Source organism: Pan paniscus, chromosome 11, assembly GCF_029289425.2.
Source record: "Pan paniscus chromosome 11, NHGRI_mPanPan1-v2.0_pri, whole genome shotgun sequence".
Classification (NCBI taxonomy): Eukaryota; Metazoa; Chordata; class Mammalia; order Primates; family Hominidae; genus Pan; species Pan paniscus.
In genome coordinates this window covers 49360992-49379008 of record NC_073260.2, presented here as the reverse complement: position 1 = coordinate 49379008, position 18017 = coordinate 49360992, and the positions used below count along the sequence as shown (strand labels likewise).

At 43.9% G+C, this 18017-nt stretch overlaps 1 pseudogene; it reads right to left on the bottom strand.

The window, feature by feature from the left end:
- Positions 1-4584: 4584 nt before the first annotated feature.
- LOC100971600 (interleukin-6 receptor subunit alpha-like) lies at positions 4585-16624 on the bottom strand (annotated as a pseudogene).
- Positions 16625-18017: the final 1393 nt, after the last annotated feature.

The window sequence follows — 18017 nt, the reverse complement described above, 5'->3', positions numbered from 1 at the left end:
TTGGCTCCATCCCTCCCCTCCTCTGGAACTTCTCTCCGCCACTGGGCTTTTCTCAGAAGGACATCTGGTGCTGGGGTCCAGAGTCCCACAGGCACTGTGTCCCAGGGCAGATGTGCCGAGTCCCAGGAGGAAAACTTCAAAGCTCCGTTTTTATGTTTCTCTCCTATGAGGGTCTGGCTGCCAAAGTCACCAGCCCTACGCAAGCAAGCTGAAGACAGAACCTGTCACCTCAAGGGATTCTCACAGTGTCCTTTCAGGTTTGGTGTTTTCCCTGATAGGGAGGGAACCACGAGTCAGGGTCCTTTAGAGGCTTTTCACAAAGCCTCTCCTATGATAACCTTTGATTTTATAGAAGCAACATCGAATTGTAAAATGGTGGAGTTAAAATAACAAGCAACTTTAAAAGGCAATAAAATACCAAGATTATACCCTTAATGGAAGTGGCAGACCTAATTTTGAGGACTACTTTAAAGAAGGGTTATTTTGTTCTTAACAGATAACATGGAGACAGTGTAATACTTTCTTAATGTGCGATGACTCGAATTTATTGCTGGAGAAAAAGCACCATCTTAAACATTGATCTGAAGCATCTTATCTCACATGCTGGAGGTCTTGGAGTTGTGTGACTTCTGCTGTTCTATGTAATTACTGACGTGGCTTGAGGGGAAAGTGGGACTGCTCTAGTGGGGAGAACAGATGCAGAACCTGTTCTGGAGAACCTCACATACATTGAAGGTGCTGCTTTAAGAAAGTCCTGGCTGGGCGCGGTGGCTCACGTCTGTAATCCCAGCATTTTGGGAGGCTGAGGTGGGTGGATCATTTGAGGTCAGAGAGACCAGCCTGGCCAACATGGTGAAACTCTGTCTCTACTAAAAACATAAAAAATTAGCCAGGTGTGGTGGCGGGTGCCTGTAATCCCAGCTATTCAGGAGGCTGAGGCAGGAGAATTGCTTGAACCCAGGAGACTGAGGTTGCAGTGAGCTGAGATAGTGCCACTGCACTCCAGCCTGGGTGAGAAGAGCAAAACCATCTCGAAAAAAAAAAGGAAAGAAAGAAAAGAAATGAAAGTCCTATGCTGAATGCCAGGAAAAGGAACCAGCACTGAGAAGTGCTAGCATGAGCCATAGGAGGGAGTCAATGCCTAATGTTTGACTGCCAGTGAGGATAACAGCAGTACTGATTTTAGAGGATAATTTGGAGCATTAAATTAGGCTAATGTAAAACTGTCAGCTTGTCTGTTTCAATATTTTCATCCTCTTCTCATGTTTTGTTTTGTCTTGGCTTATGCACTGATCACCCCCCCATGACGGGGGTGGGGATACACTACTGTCAGTTTATAAAGATGAAAGAAAGCCAAATACCATCTGTGTCAATCCTACCAAGCTGAAAGGTTGCAGGATGGGGTGGTTGTGCCTACAGAGGAAAGCCTTGGGCATCAAGAAATCATAACCAATCATTTCTCCCCACAATATGAAGTGCTTAGCTATGGGAGAGGCATTGGGTAACAGTCCAATGCATGTTAGCTGCATTGCTGTGTTGTTATTGTCATGAATGTTTGCTAATGTATAACAACTACATCCCTTTGATATCAGCTTGTATTAAACCCACAATTACCCTAACAAGTTCTCATGTAATTTTGAGAAGAGTGTTAGACATCTGGTTCCAGGGACCTAAATAATGTGATTATCTCCTCATCTTTATAAATGGAGACCAACAGTTTCTAAAGATTTTGTGTCCCTCAAAGCAAATTCTTTCAGTTTTCTTAATGCAGAGGAGTAAAGAAAACAATCTCTTAGGAGTTTAGAAACAGGGAGCTTATGTTTATTTATGTATTTATTTATTTATTTATTTTTTTGAGACAAGGTCTCATTCTGTTGCCTTGGCTGGAATGTAAGGACATAATCATGACTCACTGCAGCCTTGAACTCCTGGGCTCAACAGATTTTTCCCATCTCAGCCTCAGAGTAACTGGGATGACAAGTGCACACCACCATGCCCAGTTAATTTGTAAACATTTTTCTTTTTGTAGAGACGAGGTCTCACTATATCAATCAGGCTAGTTTTGAACTCCTGTCCTCAAGTGATCCTCCCACCTCAGCCTCCCAAAGTGCTGGGATGACAGACGTGAGCCATCTCACCCAGCCAATCTTTATTTTTCATTTAGCTTTAAAAAAAACAGCTCACGCTTGCTTGAATTTTGTTAACTTGATAAGTTGCCTCAAGCAGCAACAGAGTCTAAAATGTACAGACAAACCCAGCAATGAAAATCACTGCTTGAGGAAGATTGTAACAGCTTGAACCTGGCAAACAGTAAATAAGACTGGGTCATTTTCATCCTTTTATACCCATCTGGTGGTGGTGGTTAGTTTTCTAAAAGGGTAGAGTACTCCAAAGTTTCTGTGGTCTGGTAAATTTTGGGTCTGTGGTTACACGACTGATTTTAATCACATCTCTACTCTGGGATACCCCAATACCTGAGGGTTAACTGTCTGGGTACCCAGTAATATCACTGAATCTTCAAATCCTGTACAGAAAACTCAGATGAAGTGGTTAGTCACCGTGTCATGGCTGGACAGTTAATGGGTGCTTCATTCTAGCTGAGCTGAATCCAAGTCAAAGACCTAAACAAAAGGGGAGGGCACAGAAGTAAGGGCTTTTTTTTTTTTTTAATGAACTTCCCCTTTGACAGCTGAGGGCTCACAGATTTCAGGGTGGGGAATTTCTAGGACCCTGTCTGGTAGAAGGGGAAGACTTCTCAGCACTAGGACAGGGAGTGGGACACTCTTCCTTCATAACCACCTTGGGGAGTTCACAACTGCTTTTCCCCTAGAGAAGAGGCAGACTATAAATACAGAATGAAACTAGAATATTTCTCTAATAGGGAAAATTATTTTTTCTCCTCCTCCTTTTTCACTTGACTTGCTTTTGGGCTAAACAAGATTCCTCTGCTTCCCCCACCAAGTTATTTCTATACTGACACAGTGAATACTGGATCTTCCACCTTCCCAAGAGAAAGATGAAGGAAATTGGTGGTCTTTTAAAAAGGCAAATCAAAATGCATTCTTGCCAGCTTCTTTTATTTTTCCACATCATTTTCCCTAATATTAGAATATCTTCCCTAGCTACTCCAGTTCAGTTGAAAACAAAGCTGAAGTACAGCAGTTTTGATCTCAGTGTTGGTGGAAGCCCTCCCTACTGCCAGCTCTCCTTTGGGGAAGGTGGGAGACAGAGAACATTGATTTTCAGAGGCTGGGGTCCCTTTCGGCTCCCCTACTACAGGGGGTCCATGAAGACCCTGTCCCCTATTCCCCTCCTTCCTCTGCTTCTCTCCTCCTGAAGTCCTGAAACCCAAAGCCAATATATTTGCTTCTGTATTCAGCAAAAGCCTAGGATTATCATTTACATTTAGCAAAATGCTAATGAGGACCTAATTATAATTCCATATTTAAAACCATCAGACCCCGAGATACTGTATTATTCACTCACCCACCCCCCAGTTGTTTTTTAAGTGTGGGGAAGAAAGGCAGGAAGAGGTTCTTCTCTGGTCTAGGAGGTTTAAGTAAAAGCCATCCTCAGGCCCAGAAAAACAGAATTGCAAAGGCACTTAGGTTTCAGAATTTGAGCTGGAAGATGTAACTGCACAGGGGGCCAGGAGCAAGGTGACTGAGGGAGGCTTTGGTTGGAAATGCATCCCACCTGCCCAGTGGTGCAGCTTGTGTACAAGTGTTGGGGGTGGGCAGCCAGCAGCTTCTTCACACAGAGGCCCCCCGCCCCCCCAGCTGCCTGGCTCTGCCTGCCTGAGTGTCCAACAGCGTGTTGATACAACTCTCTTCATGGTGGCCTGAGCTCACTCTAACCCTCTTGAACAGGGCATTTGGGAAAGCAGGTTTAAAAACTCAACCACTTCTTCCTTCTGAATGGCTGCAGCAGCCCGATTTTCATCTGGCCTAGAACATTCTGCCAGGCTCTTCCACAATAGTGAAGCCGAAGGCCCCATGCTCTGAGATGAGCTGGTAGGGCAGTGAGAGGCAGCTTCTGCTGAGCCTGTTTGCACTCCGTCATCCACACGGTGCAGCATGCCTGACACCTGTGAAAGGAAAATAAGAGCTCAGGACCCCAGTTCACAGTGCCAAAAGGAAAAATATGAGCAGAAAGCTGAGGCATGCAAGAAGCTGCCTTTCCTTTTGTTCCTCAGCAGACAGCTACAGATCAAGGTGAAACATCTCCACAGGTAGCTGCTCTATGTTCACCATATCTTATGTAAAGTGCTGACTTACTGAGCCCAAGATTAATATGTCATGGACTATTCCTCTGCCTGCTCCTTTTCTCTTGCCACATGTGAATTCTGTTATGTGACCATACCCTCCCTCTTTCTCCTCCAGCCTGCTTGTCCCCTTTAAATACTCAAAAGCCCTCAAAAGCATCTTTGGAAAAAGACATAGACCAAACTGTTTCTATGATTCCGTGTTTGTTTCTTCCAGGCGTATTCTTAACATTGGCAAAATACACTTTTAAACTGATTGGGAGCTGTCTCAGATACTTTTTTGGTTTACGCACCCAACCTGCCAGGTGCCACCTGGCCTGCTATATGGGGAAGAAGTAGTCTCTATTGCTGATGTCATAAGGCCTCCACGGGTCCCTGGCAACTGGTCAGCCGTGGCTGGGGGTGGTGTCCATTCCAAGGCTGCTGGGGGACACTGAAGGGAGATGAGAGGAACAAGCACTGGGGTGGTTCTAGGTCTCTCTGGGACCAGCCACTCCAAAGAACACAACCAGTGCATGCTGATCTTATCTTCTTTCAGACCCTGCAACTTCCACGTCTTCTTTAACCCAGAAAGCTTGTTGCATTTGCAGAATCTCTGGGGAGAATATTATTATCATCTTTATTAGTAGTAGGTGTTTGCGTGGAGGTGGTCTCAGCTGGAGGACTCCTGGAGTCTGCCCAAAGGGTTCCCATGACCTCTGGGCTCCACTTACTTCACAAGCCTTGCCCCAGCTCCTCCTGGGCCTGAAGCTGTGTCTGGTGCCTCATGCCTTTCCAGGTGTTGTGAATGACACACTGATGTTGGAGATCCTTGGCCATCCATGTTATGAACATTTTTTACTATTTAGCCAGGTATCAAAGCTCAAACCATAGTCTGTAGAAATATAAGTTCCAGGAGTGGGGGTCTTGCTAGGTGACGTTGAGCCAGCAGGGCTTTCTGGCGACAGCAATGACTGTGATGTTGACAGGTGGGTCGGACTGCAGGATTCCATAACCCTCTAATATTTGGGTTTTGCTGAACTTGCTCCCAACACTGTTGGTGACACACAGGGACACTGTATAGAAAGAGTAATCTCCCTCTGGCACTGCCAACTGGCAGAACTTCTGGGACTCCTGAGAATACTGACACGGCTCCTGGAAGAGTTCTGCCTGACAGTTCTGAAACTTTCTCACCAATAGCACAGCTTTGACTCAGAACCTTGACTCCAAGGACTCTATTCACAACCAATGTCACTGAGGGGGCTCTTCCAGAAGCAGGAGAGCTGGGGCTCCTCAGGAGAAACATCCACCAGCAAAGCACAGACCTGCTGGGCAGCCAGCCCGGCAGCAAGAATAGTTTCCAGAGTCGCAGAGCTGCACCAACCTCAGAAGCAGCCTCCTTCCCACACCAGCCCATCTGCTGGGGCGTGAGCCTGTGCCGGGAGTCCTGTGCAACCAGTGGACAGTGGCATGACTTTCAGGTTCTCCCTCTGGACAGGTCAGGGGAATGCAGTATCCTGGTCAGCACATCACTCACTACCTCCGGCGTAGGGCAGCCTCTTGGGCCAGCACTGCCCGCAGTGTGGCCAGCAGCACTCAGCTGATGGCCAGCATGCTGCCTTCTTGGCTAATGCCCAGTGGTCCCAGAGAGGTGGATGGACTGGTGGGAACCAGGAGGCAGAGGCAGGGTGACAGGTGGGCAGGTGGGCTCAGGACAGGGGGCAGCCCCCATTCGGTTCCCTCTGGCCCCGCCCAGCCTGGCTCAGTAGGGGTCAGTGCGATTTCCCACTCCCATAACTTGGAGCAGTGATGGGTACTGACAATGCAGGAAAACATCTTGAAATTCACTTTGTAAAGTGACTTGGCTAGACCAATTTATTTTCCCATCAATAGTGAAAAAGAGGACCTGTTTCTTCCCAGTCTTGACCTATTAGTGAGATATGAAATTTTGAATTTTTGCCAGTCTAACAGGTATAATATTAATTTGCATTATTTTATAATGATATTCTAGTATTTTCTGAACAATCTAAGTTCTTCATTTAATGAAGTAGAACATTTTAAATATTTTTATGAGTTTGTAAAATTTGCGTCTTGTTAAAGAGCTTTCTTATCCCCAAGCTGATACAGGTAACTTCCATCATCATCTAATAGTTTATAATTTTGCCTGTTATAATTGCTTATAATACTTTTATACTTTTTTACCTTGCTTTTTAGTTAACGTTCGAGGCTCCTTTCAATGTTCTCAACTCTTCAAACAAGTGTTCTTTCTGGAAAAGGTATTATTCTATTTTAAATTTTATCAGTTTTCTGCCTGCAGTTGGGAATACCATGCTGAGTGCTCTGCCTGGTAAAGTCAGTGTATATTATACTCTTTAGCACAGCTATAAGATCATTGCATAACAAAGACATGCTTTGCCTTCTAATCTCCTAACAAAATGATCTACACTCCACTCTGGCTTGAAAGTGTGACTTTTGGAGTCCGCTTTTCTCCTCTTCTCTTGGCAAACGTAAGAAGATGCACTGAAATTAAATGACTAAAATGCCATAGTATGGCATCGCAAGCAGCGCTGGAAGGCCGTCACTGCAATTTGTAGTGCACCAGAGTGCAAGGCAAGGAGAACGCACATCTGGTCTTGGCCACAGCTGCTCAGCCCTGTTGTTAGCATTGCCCTGGGCGAGCAGCCATGATCAGTACACAAGTGAATGAACAAGACTGTGTGCCAATAAAACTTTACTTATCGACACCAAATTTGAATTCCACGTAATTCTCACATGTCATAAAATGTTACTCTCATTTTGATTTAAAAAAAAAAGCCATTTGAAAATGCACAAATGGTTCTTCGCTGGAGAGGATACAAAAGCAGCAATTGCGCTATAGTTTGCCAGCCTCTGCTGTAGGATAGCTTTTCCTACAAGAGATTTGTGCAATTGTGCCTGCAGCAATTATAAAGTATATTATGCTTTATATTTGTGCATATATATATGCATATATATATATGCACTTATACTAAGTGCAACTTCATTAATTCATTGAATAAAATGTGTTCAGTGTCTGGCAAACGACAAGGAATAGACCAGGCGTAGGGATATTGCAGGAGTGAGCCGCTCAGCATGGCTGCCTTCACGAGGCTTTCAGTCCAAGCTCAGTACTATTTATGCATAAAGTTCCAGAAATAAATGATTTATCTTTGGACTTCCACTGAAATTAGTGGGTAAAATCAACAAATAGCCCTTTCCAAAATGATACGTTAAGTATTGAGATAGAGGTAAGCACCACACCTTATATAAGCACATGAGAAAAATTCTAACTTAGAATGAGATAATAGAACCGTGAACATTTTTCCTAGAACTGAATATTGAGCTGCCTCTTGAAGTACAAGAAATATGTGTCAAATAATGGAGGAAGGAGCGTGGTGGGAAGTAGCATTTGTAAAGAGAGATCAAACAGATAACAACATCAACCTAAATGTGGGATTGTAACATCCATTTTCTTATGGGATTCCTCAGGATCAAGTGCAAGTTCAATCAGAACCCCAGTCTCTGGTTACATTTCTTTTCCAAGGAGATGGAGCAGCTCTGAGGACGGATGATTTTAGACCATACAGTAGGATAAATATCTAAGACTTATTAGGAAGAATAGAAATAAAATAATGTATTTTGGGTGTGGGGTTGGAGGTTCTGATTATTATTATTATTTTTGAGACAGAGTCTCACTCTGTCGCCCAGTGCAATGGCACAACCTCGGCTCACTGCAACCTCTGCCTCCGGGGTTCAAGCGATTCTCCCGCCTCAGCCTCCCCAGTAGCTGGGATTACAGCGCCACCATACCCGGCTAATTTTTGTATTTTTGTAGAGACGGGGTTTTACCATGTTGGGCGGCTGGTCTTGAACTCCTGACCTCAAGTGATCCACCCGCCTTGGCCTCCCAAAGTGCTGGGATTACAGGCGTGAGCCACCGCGCCCAGCAGGTTCTGATTATCTTAAGCACTGTCTTGCCTCCTGCTGCTTTATAACCTCAACAAGCCACCTCCTTGCCGACAGATGGTGACAGAGCAGTTTGGATTACAGAACAAGTGGTAACGAGGGCAGTTTGTAGCAAGTAGAGTTGTGTATAGCAAGTACAGTGAGTTGTATGTAGCTCATTTTCAAAATAGCTCTCAGACTATTGATGAGAAAATGTACATCAATTTTGATACCTAAGTTTATTTTTGTTGCAGTAAAACAGTCACAAAATAATCAAATTATCTACAACTTTAAGCCACCATATTATTTTAGTTAATCTGGAATGTCAAATGGTTTGCTGAGGGTAAATATTAGCATTCCTACTGACTGTATGTTTGGAGTTTTTTCACTATAAAATTTGAGACATTCTTCCAAAGTGAATCCATGCATTTGTTATTATTTAGGATTAAAACGATGAAGGGCAATGATTTCTTGGTGTAATTACTCTGAGTAAATAATTGATAAAATAGCATATATCTTGAAGGATATTAGGGAAAATGCCCTCCAGACTCTATTTTCAAAGTGGCTAAAATATTGGTAAATGCAAGGACCTCCCAATAAGCGAGTTGTAAAGTTGAGACTCAAATGTTAAAACATTGCCCAATGCTTAAGAATACCACAAATATTTTGAAAGAGATATATTTGAAGAATGGGCTCCAAATCTAGCAATTCTCATAACTGTTTTACATGACTCTCTTTTCAGACTGAAATTTATTAGACCCTCCTCTGGTCTAGTTATAAACGCCATAAGTTGATAGGAATACAGTGGACACAAATGAATTGCAGGCATGGTGGGCTGGAAACAGCTGTCCCTTGCATACTGGAAGTACCTTGTGTGCATGCACTGTGCTTCTGAAGGGTCTTCCTGCCCCACAGTGGCCCACATCCTGGGCTTTCCTTTATTGAATGGGCAATGCACCCTGCCTTACGTGGGATTTGCACTGCCATTGGCTGTTCGTGGAGGAGATAAGAGGTTTAGCAACAGGGCTGGGTGATCTGACCCTAGTCTTTTTGTTCCCAGTGTCTCAAACAGTTTTTGCATGTGCTGTGTTTACTAACTCCAATTGTATTTTGCCCAGCTTATTTTCCTCTTAGTCTTTTCAATCCATCTGTGTTTTATGAGCAAATGGTTTTGGTTTGTTTCTCCTTAACACTTGTCAAAGTGTGGGTTTGGTATCTGTGCAGTGTTTGATGTTTGAGAGCACCCTGGAACCCTTTGCTAACAATAAGAATTCACATGTTGATGAGGGTAAGCCAGGTCACTAAGGAAGTGTTTTTGCATTTTGCGCTGATTTCAGCCAAGCTTCCTCTTGCCTTGCTGCTTTGCACACACAGCAAGCACAATATTGCTCAACGGCCCAGCAGGGCCCAGCCATGCATTCTGTGATGGGCTCCTGTGCTTCATGTCTCTTTACCCCATAAGTCATTCTAGCCCATATGGTACTGGGGTGGCAGCCTGGCCCAGCGGGGGTGTGCCTCCTCATCCTGTCCCTAGAGCCCTCAGTCAGGGTGGGAGGGGTGGTCTTTTGAGAGCAAAGCCTTTCACTCCCTGTCCTGGGTAAAGAAAGGTAATTAATTTTCAACTAAATTAATTAGGCTGATTTTCTTATTGTGGTATGCTATAATTAGAGGGCTGTCTCTTGTCTTAGAAAAGAAAGGAGGCCAAAACCAATCATTCAGATTTAGAATCATGCTTTTTGAACCCAAAGGATTCAACATTGCTTATGTAAGAGTCAGTTCTAGGAGGTTGTCAGACAGCAATAAACTGACCTACTTGATTAACACACTCACACACACACACCACATATTTGCTTGTTAGGAAAGGAAAGACTGGATGGGCACGATGGCTCAAGCCTGTAATCCCAGCACTTTGGGAGGTGGAGGCAGGTAGACCACATGAAACCAGGAGATTGAGACCAGCCTGGGCAACATGATGAAACCCCGTTTCTACTAAAAATGCAAAAATTAGTGGGACATGGTGGGGCAAGCCTGCAATCCTAGCTACTCAAGAGGCCGAGGCACGAGAGTTGTTTGAACTCAGGAGGCAGAGGTTGCAGTGAGGCAAGATTGAGCCACTGCCCTCCATCCTGGGCAACAGAGCAAGACTGCATCTCAAAAAAAAAAAAAGAAAGAGAAAAGGAAAGGAAAAAGAAAGAAAGAAAGAAAAAAAGAAAGAAAGAAAGGAAGGAAGGAAGGAAGGAAGGAAAAGGGAGAGAGAAAGAAAGAGAGAGAAAGAGAGAGGGAGGGAGAGAGGGAGGGAGAGATGGAAGGAGGAAGGAAGGAAGGCAAGAAGGAAGGAGAGAGAAAGAGAAGGGAAGGAAGGAGAGAGAAAAGGAGGGAAGGAAGGAAGGAAGGAAAAAGAAAAGGAGGGAAGGAAGGAAGGGCTGTTGGCATCATATGGAAAAATTTTATAAATGTTCTGCCAACTTTCATCTTGGGCTTACTGAGAAATTCTAAAGAAAGTGCTTGCATTAACTCACCTCTATTTTTGTGTGTAGTGTGCAGTGTGCATTAACCACTTTAGATAGAATGGGCTAGATAGAATCTGTAATACTCATTAATTTTCTGCTTATAACTCCACTGAGTCCCATCACGGGTTCCTAAAATTATACCTGAGATACCAGGAGAAAGGCCCCAGAAGTTACCATTATTCAACCCTGCTGGCTAATAGGTGAGAAAATGACACCTAGAAAAGTTGAGGTCTTTATCTAGAGACACAGGTTGCAGTAAAGCTCAAACTAGAGCCAGGTCTCCTGTGTTCCTGTATCCTTTCCATTAGGGATATGATGTCAATGACTGTCTACACTCAGTAATCTTTTGGGAAGGAAGAGGAAAGATGGTATCTTGATAAATCCTGGAATCACCAATGAAACTTTAATTTTATTTATTTATTTATTTTGATACGGAGTCTTACTCTGTTGCCTAGGCTGGAGTGCAGTGGCGAGATCTCGGCTCCCTGCAACCTCTGCCTCCTGGGTTCAAGGGATTCTCGTGCCTCAGCCTCCCAAGTAGCTGGGACTACAGACATGTGCCACCACACCCAGCTTATTTTTTGTCTTTTTTAGCAGACACGGGGTTTCACCGTGTTAGCCAGGATGATCTCGATCTCCTGACCTCGTGATCTGCCCACTTCGGCCTCCCGGAGTGTTGGGATTACAGGGGTGAGCCACCGCACCCAGCTTACCAATGAATCTTTTTCCAGGTCATCAGAGCTGTCTCTTCCCTCCCCCAACCCTGACTGCCCTCCTCTGCCCCTGTAGTCTTCTACAAGGTTATTTCTACATGAAATTCATGTAGATGAAACTGATGGTCAAACTTAAAGCAATGCTTATGTCAAGATGGCAGCAGTCCTCTCCTGCAGTTTGGTTTTTATCTTGATGAGTGAGGGCGTCTCTCTACTAGCCGGCAGGGTGCATCTACTCCTTGCTGTGGATGGATTGCTTTGCCCGAGATGTAGAGATGAAATCAGAAGGAAAAAAACGTGAAGACACCAAGACTAAACTGAAAACCCCAACAGCAGTTTCAGGAGTCCACAACCATCCCGTTTTGATCTGTAATCAGCTCAAGTTGACAGGTGCCTCCAGTTGGACCTGATTCTTTTCCAGCCAAGAAAATGTCTACAGATTGCATTTGTGCTGTTGGAACTCACTGCTGTGGAAGGGGCCGTGGTCCAGCCCTGATTCAGCTTTGTGGTGGAAAGAAACCTGTCCCTCCGCCTTCATTTTCTCTCACCCATCACCAGAGGCACAGTTGTCAGCCTTTGCCACAGAGCCACACAAAAGGGGTCAGGCCGGCCTGGTCTCACAGAGGAGCATCTGGAACCAGCCTTTGGGCTTTCTCATGTGGAAGTCTGGCCTCATGCAGGCAATTATTTTTTATTACTTGTCAAAACCTCTGTAAGGCCAGTGGTTCCTTCTCTTTTTATGTAGCTTTTTTGTTTTGAAATAATTTCAAATTTACAAAAGGGTTACAAGATAGTGCTGAGAATTTCTGGTCCTTCCCAAGCTCCCTCTAATGTCAACATCTCACAAAACCACGGTGCACTCATCATTGATACAACACAATTCACTAAACTACAGACTATTCAGATTTCACCAGCTTTTTGCTCTGGCCTTTTCCTCTTCCGGAATCCCATCCAGAATATTACACAACATTTAGTCGTCATGTCTCTTTAGTCACTTGGAATTGGTGACAGTTCCTCAGGGTTTTTTATGACCTTGATACTTTTGAATAATACTCATCAAGTATTTTGCAGACTTTCCCTCATACTGGGGTTGTCTGTTGTTTTCTCGTGGTGCCACAGAAGTCGTGAATCTTGAGGGAGAATTCCATAGGGGGGCTGTGTCTGTCTGCCTTTTATCATCATACATGAAGGGGCGAATGATATCAACCACCTGTGATGTTAATATCATGTTCACCCCTTCACTTGTTTGCCTGTTCACCCGCATCACTTGGTTAAGGTGGTGTCAGCCACTGAAAAGTCACTATTCTCCACTGAAAAGTCACTATTTTTCCCTTACCATGCCTTGTTCCTTAGGGGAGGGCAACTAAGTTTCAGTTCCAGAAAAGAAGAATGCTAAAGTATTTGTGGAGATATTTTTAAACTACCACAGTAATTAGGAAATATTTGGGGGTAAATACTCTGAGACTGTAGAAATATCAAGCATTCATCAGTGGGTCTTCCCTGCTGCAATTATGGCTATGGGATTCTCATGGTGATTTCCACTTCTCTCAATCCTCTTGCATTTATTAATTGGAATTATTCAATAGGAAAAATGTGTTTCTTCTCTCCCATCTTACTTATGTAGTCATTTATTTATATCAACATGAACTCATGGCTATTTATTTTATTCTTTGGGTTACAATCAAATACAATAATCGTTTCTTTTTCTTGCTAAAATTGTTGCAGCTATGACCATTGGTAGCTCCTTCAGGTTAATTCCTTTTGAAATACTCCTATGACCACCTCCAACCTCCAATTGTTTTAAATCACTTGCTCACTTTCTGGCTCAATAAGATGCTCCAAGCTCACCTTCTATTTTCCCTTCCCCAGTCCTAGCATCAGACATTGTCTGTGGAGTCCTGGTTCTTTTTATTGGAGAATGATTTTAGACACCAAATTCTAGGTGCTGGTGTGTGCTTATTGCTACTAGGATGTCACAGTTTCTAAGTCCTCTCAGCAGGCAGAAATAGAAAAAAAAAGTGTATGTATATTAACCCATGTGTAAACATACATATGTATTTATTTCTGTATATTCATTTGTAGACACATTAAAATAAACAGAATTCATATTAATATCTCCAACTGCAAACCAGAAGAATAGAGTTTATCCTAGCATTTTTTCCCCTCTTGCTTACTTGTAACTTCTTTCTCTGTGGGTAAGAATCCTGGGTCTCATGATCTATAATTTATTTACTCACCTGTTTAATTCTAGTACACAGGTAAAGTTGTTTCAGAATCGCTAATCTCTACTCCTGTGAGAAACAAATGTATTCACTAGAGTACAGTCCTATGTAATTAACTCTACATAAACCCTGTAGAGTTTTATGTAATTAAAACCTCTTGTCTTTAGCCTTACAGTATCCAGTCAAAATTTCCCGTTTAAAAATAATAACCTCCAAATGACTGCCTCATTCTACCACCTTATCTTCCCATTCCTAATTCCCTTTAACTTGCTCAATGTTTTTCATTAAAGTTACCACCTTTTAGTGTACTGTGTAAACTTGCATAGATATTAAACTCTGTCTGTCTCCCTGACGAGGATGCAGGCAGGGGTCTTTGTGGGAGCATCATGGTCCTCAACACACATTCATTAAATCAAGTGACCATAGGAAACTGAGCGTGAATATCCATGTAAATTCAGAAGTGGACCCCCAAAGAAGACCTTAATACTTCCACAAGTAATCCAGAGATCTGGTCGGAATTCCTCTGTTTTACCTATTTGCAGCATATCAGCTTCTTCAAGGCAAGCCTCCTCAACTCCACTGCAGCCCCATGGAAACCCGCTGACCTCTCATAGCCGTGAAATCACCTGAGGCACGAGCTCCCCATCTAGGCTGTACATTGGAGCCTGGTACCTGGGATCTGTTTCCAGGAATCAAATTAATCAGGGGTAGGGACTAAACATTAGGTTTTCAAAAATTGTGGTAAAATACACATAACATAAAATTTGCCATTTTAACTATTTTTAAGTGTACAGTTCAGTGACATTAAGTGCATTCACATTGTTGTGAAACTGTTACCACAATCCGAGTCTGGAACAATTTTTATCTTGCGAAACTAAACTCTATACCCATTGGAAACTCCGTACCCATTAAATAACAAATCCTGATCCTCCTCTCCCACTAGACTCTGGCAACCTCCATTATACTTTCTGTCTCTATAAATTTGATTACTCTAGGTATCTCATATGAGTAAAATCACATAATATTTGTCTCTTCGTGACTGGTTTATTTCATTTAACATAATGTCCTCAAGGATCATCCATGTTGTAGGATGTGTCAGAATTTCCTTCCTTTTTAAGGTTGAATAACATTTCATCATATGGACAGACCACATTTTGTTTATCCATTCATTGATCTGTGGACACCTGAGTTGTATTCACCTTTTGTTCACTGTAAATAATACTGCTATGAACATGGGTGTACAAATATTTGTTCAAGTCCCTGCTTTCAATTATTTAGGGCAGGCCAGGCGCAGTGGCTCATGCCTGTAATCTCAGCACTTTGGGAGGCCTAGGCGGGCAGATCACCTAAAGTCAGGAGTTCGAGACCAGCCTGGCCAACAGTGGTGCAACCCCGTCTCTACTAAAAATACGAAAATTAGCCAGCTATGGTGGTGGTTGCCTGTAATCCCAGCTACTCAGGAGGCTAAGGCAGGAGAATCGCTAGAACCTGGGAGGCAGAGGTTGCAGTGAGCCAAGATCGCGCCATTGCACTCCAGCCTGGGCGACGTGCAAAACTCCATCCCCCCAAAAAAAAAATTATTTAGGGCAATACCCAGAGGTAAGATTACCTAAACATTGGGAATTTTAGGTGGCTTTCTAGGTGGTTCTGATGTACCACCAAGATTGTAAGCCAATGTCCTAATGTTTTCATCACACTGCTAATGAGGGAGGTTGCTGGAATTACAAGGGTTAACACCACTCCATTCATATTATTGAATGGATGGATTCATAATGAAGTGTTCTTGGGTGCCATGCAAAAAAATTCAGATTCATTTTTTAAGAAAAAAGTGGAGTTGGATATTAAAACTGAAGGGATTTTTACAATGGGGTTTCAGAAAGTAGTCGTAATATCAGTGTGTCATCTGCAGCCCTGAAAGCAAAGTCTGGTTTTAGCTTAACTCCCATCTCAAAGTCTAAGTCAATTGCCAGTTTAGCTAACATAAACTCTGATGGGATGAGAAAAGGAAAATGCAAGTTCTAAGATGTGACTTTAACTTACTCAGATCATTTTTAAAATGCTTAATGTAAGTCCATCACAGTTTAGTAAGTTTCTCCCCAAAATGTTTCTCAGAATGCCTTTGCAATGAAAATGTATTGGGTAAGATCTTTTGTCTTCAGATATGTATCAATTTATTTCTTTTGAACTCCAACTGCCAAAAGAAAGAAAAAGAATAAAAAGGAAATAAAAAAGAATAAAAGGAAAACAAGCTATGTATTTCCCCCTCTGTCTAGACATCCTGCTTCCCCCAGGCTTCTGGTAGAAACCACAAAGGGAGAAACCTCAAACCCCTGAAAAGCATCACCCCGGAGTGGGGAGGAACATCTTAGCAGGTCTCCTGCCACCATCTTCAAGGTGCTAGGTTTCCGCAGCAGTCATAAAACACAGCTTGCCCTGAGCTGTGAGAAAGGGGCTACAGAAGCAGCTGCTCAGCTGCTCACCTGGATGCTGTCCTGCCCCGCAGCCCAGCCTAGGGGAGCTGGACAAGGTCAGGCACCAGCTGCATTCTCTGGAAAGCAGGCTTCCCTTCTGGCATCTCAGGCCAGATAGATGGTTGTAGTTCTTAGGAATAAGGCCTGGGGAGTTGCACCATGGACCAGCAGCAGAGGAGGAGGGAGGAAGCTTCTGCCCAAATGACCATGGTCTGTTCCATGGCTCCAAGCCCAGCTGACTCCACTGTACCAACAGGAGAGGGACGACTTCCCTGGAAGTGAAGGGAAGGGAGTGGCAGAGCGGCAGCTCCGGCAGTATGTCCACGCTGGAAGGTTGCCGGCCCACCAAGAGGAGAGTGGGACATGTATTAAATCTTTGTGGCTCCTGCTCCCAGGAGTCAAGGTCATTGTTCAGTGGAATGAAGGCCAGTGTGCTGTGACAGCTGGGCCTGTGTCCCCAGCTGTGCAGGGCTGGGGTAGGGGGAGGGGCTGAAGCCACCATCCAGGGGCAGTCACTATTTCTGAGAGTGTTGGCAACACAGGGTCTTTAGTTAATTAGATGGGCTCGTGCCCCTGCAGCCCAGTGACCCTTCATCTCGGGCTGTCACCCATCCATCCATTCCATTTTTTGTCTGTTCAGGCCACTCATATTTGCTTTTTCTTCAAACACTAAGACAGGTGATGCAGCACTAGTTGGAATTCCCCATGCAGCCCTAGCTAAAAATTCCCTGGCCTCCTTCACGTACACTCACACCTCTCACATGTCTCTCTCTCTCTGTCTCTCTCATACACATACACACACACACACAGACACTCTCTCTCATACAACATTACCTCCTGATGTCCTCTGAGTTTTGGACTCTTTTCTAACTACCTGCATGGTAGGATGCTATGGCAAGAAAGTAAGTAAGGCGGGTACCCCATTCCTTCTTCTTTATCCATAAGCTGCCCACTAGCACTCCCAGTTCCTCACTCTGGGGCCCCCTGTGGTCCCACTGGCCCTTCAGGGGCTGGCTGGGTACATGTGGTGTGCTGGCCCACGACTTCCCTTCCGTAGAGCCGAGAAACAGCCATGCTGCATGCCGAGGTAATGATCTACACCCTGACCCAGTGAAGATGACTCCTCCCTCCGTTTCACTGTATCCACCATTAACACTGATGCCAGAGGGACAGAGGTGGTCACGCTGACTTTCTGAGGGACAGATGAAAGGATGAAGAAGGAAGGAGGAAAGAGACAAATATTTATTGTCCACCTAATACAATATTTTTCCTTTGTTGGGATCTACAGCCCCAAGTAAGAAATACATTTGTGTATGAGATACAATGGAAACAAAAGTGTCATGAAAAGCTTACCCTCACTATGTATGATAAAGAAAAACTATAATAAAGTTAACATCAAATATGACACAGAAGATTTAAATACAAACCCCCAGTAAATCATTTAGAATCAACAACAACAAATCAATTCAAACAATGACCTACTGGATTGATTTTCCTTTCCACTAATGGGTGGCAACCCACATTCTCAAAACCGTGGCATCAGTCTGGGCCAGATGCTACCTGCAGCACGTCTCATTTAACGCCCGCAAAATGTATTTGAAAGCAGTATTAATAGCTCCATTTTACAGATGAAGAACCTAAAAGCTCAGTCAGTATAACTGACTAGGGAAAACACTTCACCTAATAAAAGCCAATTTGGCATATAGCGCCATATCATTCTTGTCCCTCTCTCGACTTCCAAGGCAGTGGGCATGTCCCCTGCTTGGGGTGGGGTTGTGGGGCGGCGGGGCCGGGGTGGGCGGGGGGCGGGTAGCAGGAGCTTCCTGACCCTGGGTCGGCTCAGGGTCTCCACTAGACCCTTACATAAGTAAGGAAAAAGGTCAGGTTCCCTTGAG